We start from the raw sequence: 4,524 nt of genomic DNA on the forward strand, positions 1-4,524 counted from the left end.
TGTGTGTGTGTGTGTGTGTGTGTGTGTGTGTGTTTGCGTGCACGTGTGTTTGCGTGCACGTGTGTGTACGTGTGACATGCAGGGTGTGTGTGTGTACGTGCGTATGCGTGTGATAGTGTGCGTGCGTGCAAACGCGTGCGTGTGTGTCACGGTGTGTGCGTGCACGTGTATATACGTGCGGCAGTGTTTTTTGCGTACACGTGTGTGTGCACGCGGCAGTTTGTGTGCGTGCACGTGTGTATGCGTGCATGTGACAGGGCGTGTGCGTGCACGTGTGTATGCGTGTGACAGGGTGTGTGCGTGCACGTGCGTGTGCGTGTGTACGTGCGCGCGGCAGTGTGTATGCACGCACGTGTCTGGGCGCATGTACGTGCGAGTGTGTATTCTCTACTGCGAGGGAATGTCCAGAACATACACATATACGTGCCTATAGTAGCATGCGCGTGCTCGTATGTCGATAAAAACGCACGCACAGCGACGCACGCTCGCACACATTCACGCGTGCAGGCGTACGGACACCCAGACACATATACAGGGTCGCGTGCATAATATCCTATAGGTATTGTATACGTATATATCTCTATAAGATGGTCTGGTATATAATTATACAGTAAATCTTGCAGTATCTCGTTAACTGCTGGCAGGTCTGACATCTGAGACAAGGTAACATCCACGTATAGTCAGTCAGTCACCGCCGATCACTGCAGATTATCTGCCGCATAGATTCAAACACACGGACACGAATAAGGTGTCTGTGTGTGGGTGGATGTGTGTGTGTGTGTGTGTGTGTGTGTGTGTGTGTGTGTGTGTGTGCGCGTGCGTGCGTGCGTGTGTGTGTGTCGTGTGCGTGCGTGCGTGCGTGCGTGTGTTGCCGTGCGTGTGCGTGTTTGTGTGTGTGTGTGTGTGTGTGTGTGTGTGTGTGTGTGTGTCTGTGCGTTGTGCTGTGCTGTGTGCGTTGCATTCTTCCCCTGGCGTCGGTGTGTTGGGGGCGGGAGGGGTGGCACACACCTTTGCAAGATTTATTCTATGTAGTTTGACACGGCTGTCCCTAGATATATCAGACGTATACGGTGTTAAATTTGACGCTATTTTACGCGTGGTCTTGGCCTAATTTCATAGCCCTGCTTACCTCCTTCCCGCTAGTGTCTAACGCTATTCTATGTTCTTCTTCTCCAATCTTTTGTTATCCTGTCCCTCACCACCCTTAAAGGATTATTCGCGATCAGTTGGCCTCCAAAAACACACAATCCGGACAAAAATTATAGCTAAATATAATTCTCACCATCATAGCCAAGCCTATATTTTATGATTACACCAACTTGAAACACATCTAAGATTTATCGCTGTTATAGCAAAGGAAAATTGGAATTGAATACGCATGCCGTAACACCAAGCGCGTCACTTTGATGTTAAGGTATAGTTTGCAATGACTTCGCAAATGCTGCTTTAATTTATACCAAAATTATTACGACAAGGTTTTACCCTATTCTGGCACCTAATTAAAAACAGTGCATCTTGATTCTGTGTGTTTCTCCGTTTCTACTTTTCAAAATATTGGCGGCATAGCTGGCGTATTTTATTCGCGAATTTGTACGAGATTTTCGCCAAGAAATTGGCGCGGCGGTTAAAACAATAATGGCCGATCAAACTGGGAATCGTGCTCATGTATTTGGAGAATATAGCGTAAAGTACGAAGCTTCTAGGACAACGGTAAGTTGTCGTAAAGTGGTGGAAAAGCACGAAGATTGGTATGTAATTGTTATCTCCTTTTAACCTCGGTTCAACGCTTGCCTTGTTGACAATGGATCTATCCTCTGTGCTGGAAATTTTCGCATATTCTCCTATGTTTTAATCGAATTTTTCAGTTATTTACACACACGAAGTATTTCATTTTTTATACCTAAGCTTCACTATGGAATTGTTTGTGTGAATATCTGTTAATATTTTATTAATATTGTCAAGACATTTATAAAAATATTACCCTGAAAACCCCCGTATTGTAGAATTTTTTGCTCGTAGCGGCTTACTAGCTGACATTTGGCGCCCCAGTTAGTTTTCGGAAGTCTTGCATTACACATCTGACACTTACAATTTTATTAATTTTTAATATAATTAAGCCACGTGAAAACCTTTGCATTTCTACTGTAGTGTTCATCTTCTAGTACTATATATAATCTGTCACATTCTAGGTATAATATGTTTGAATATGTTTGATCCTATGCTTGATAAAATTAGTCATACAAACGATAGCCGGTGGTTTATGATTTACGCGCTCGCCGGTTATTAGTACTAGAGATATTGGTATTTCTTATTCGGTGCGCGTGTATACCAACAGTCATCGAAGCCATCTTATTATTGGTGTTAAAAGGATAGTATATGAGGGTAGCTCTTTTAAAATATTAGGTATAAAAATGTACGATTTGTTTCGATATGTCTGTCAGAATATCTTTTAAAAAAAAACGCTTGAATATGTGGGGCCTACTGTATACATGCCCCAACTTAATTTGGTGACTCGCGGTCTCAATTACTAGAGACAGCTAGATATCTGGCTATTTTATTTGGTATTATCCCATCCCCAGACAGATATCTGAGCAAACTCGTATTATTGGGTGTTAGAAGGAGGGTGAGTTGTACGTATAAGTTGCTCAATGTATATAAGTGTTATAAATATTGTTATCTATTGTTCTGATTGTGATATAAAAATCAATAACAAAACCGATCGCGGTTGGGTTAATTAATAAACTTCCACTCGCGGTTTTGTACTGAGATATCTGGCTATTTTATTCGATTATATCAAACAGATATCGAGCAAAACTTATATATTGGGTTAACTTAAGTGTGATTTCCCCTCCCATTCGCACCTCACTAAACTCCCCTACCCACTCTACGAGGTTACCGCCCTCTCTCAAACACTCACCCCTCTCCCTCTCTCAAACACTCACCCCTCTCCCTCTCTCAAACACTCACCCCTTTCCCTCTCTCCCTCACTCATCCTTCTCCCTCTCCTATCCCGTCGACCGTAGCGGCAGCAATTTCAGTATAGCTACAATCTTCTTCTTCTTCTTCTTCTTCTTCTTCTTTTTCTTCTTCTTTATCTTCTTCTTCTTCATCTTATTATTATTATTATTATTATTATTATTATTATTATTATTATTGGTGTTGTTATTAATTGTAGTAGTAGTAGTAGTAGTTGTTGTTATTGTTATTGTTGTTGCTGCTGCTGCTAACAACAACAACAACAGCAGCATCATCAGTCCGTGTGTCCGCTGCAGTGGTGGCGTGTCCGTTGACGGGCTACACGCGCTCGCAGCCGCCGCCCGCACGCGCGAGTCCGTGAGAACCGGTCAGCCTCGTGCGGCGACGACCAATCAGCGCTCGCCGCCTTTCTTCGCGCCGTCATCCGCAGACGCTGCGACCACGCGTGTGAACGCGGGCGTACAAGCCGTCCGCTGCTGCCCTGCCGCACGCAGGGTAGCACCTCTCGAGCGTCAGTAGCGAGGAACGGCGCGCGTGCTGTCAGCAGAAGCCGATAATCGTGTATCGCACGGCGTGTGAATATTGCGGTATTGGATGGCGTCTGCTGAACTGGCAGCGAGAGGGTAGGCTCTCGCGAGTGCCAGGTGGACCGTGGTGCCCGCGCGTCGTGCGGCAGGCGCAGCAGAGGCGGGATTCGGGGGAGAGGGGGAATTGTTAGTACGATCACGCAGCCGAGTGAAATACCACACGTGGCGGAAGCGGTGCGGCAAGCGTAGGGCCGTGTACCAGGCCGGCCATACACGCACACACGCGCAGCGACGTACACACGCGCGCAGCGACGCACACACGCACGCAGCGACGTACACACGCACGCAGCGACGCACACACGCGCAGCGACGTACACACGCGCAGCGACGTAGAGTAAAACGTGACTGCCTGTCCCGTCTGCTCTCTCTGCTCTTCATGCAATGCATCTCTCTGCTGCTCGCTCTCTCGTCGTCTCTCTGCGTGCTCCTCTCCTCTCATCTACTCTCTCTCGTCTCACTCACGCACTCAGTGCTCGTGGACTCTGCTCTTGGTGCTCTCTGCTCTCTGCTCGTCTCTCGTCCTCTGCGTCTCTCTCCAGTCATCCATCTCTCTCTCATCTCTCTCGTCTCATGCTCTGCGCGCTCTCATCTCTCTGCGTCTTTCCTTCTCAATCTGGCTGCTGCGCCCTCTCTCTCTCTCTCTCGTCCTCTGCGTCTCTCTCTCTCACACTCTTTTCTCTCTTATTTCTTTCCTCTCTCTGCTCTCGTGCTCTCGTCGTTCTCTCTCTCTCGCTCTCCCGTGACTGGGCCCTCACTACTCTCCCTCTCTCTCTCTCTCCTCATCCTCTCTCTCCTCTTTCTCTCTGCTCTCTCTCTCATCGTCTCGTCTCTCTAGCGGCTCTCGTCATCGTCTCTCCTCGCTCTCCTCTCATCCTCTCCCCTTCTCTTCCTCAGCCTCTCTCATCCTAGCTCTCTCTCTGCCATCCTTCTTACGCTCGCTTAGCTGCTAACTCTCCTCACT

This window comes from Priapulus caudatus, unplaced genomic scaffold (genome assembly GCF_000485595.1).
Source record: "Priapulus caudatus unplaced genomic scaffold, Priapulus_caudatus-5.0.1 Scaffold2509, whole genome shotgun sequence".
Classification (NCBI taxonomy): Eukaryota; Metazoa; Priapulida; class Priapulimorpha; order Priapulimorphida; family Priapulidae; genus Priapulus; species Priapulus caudatus.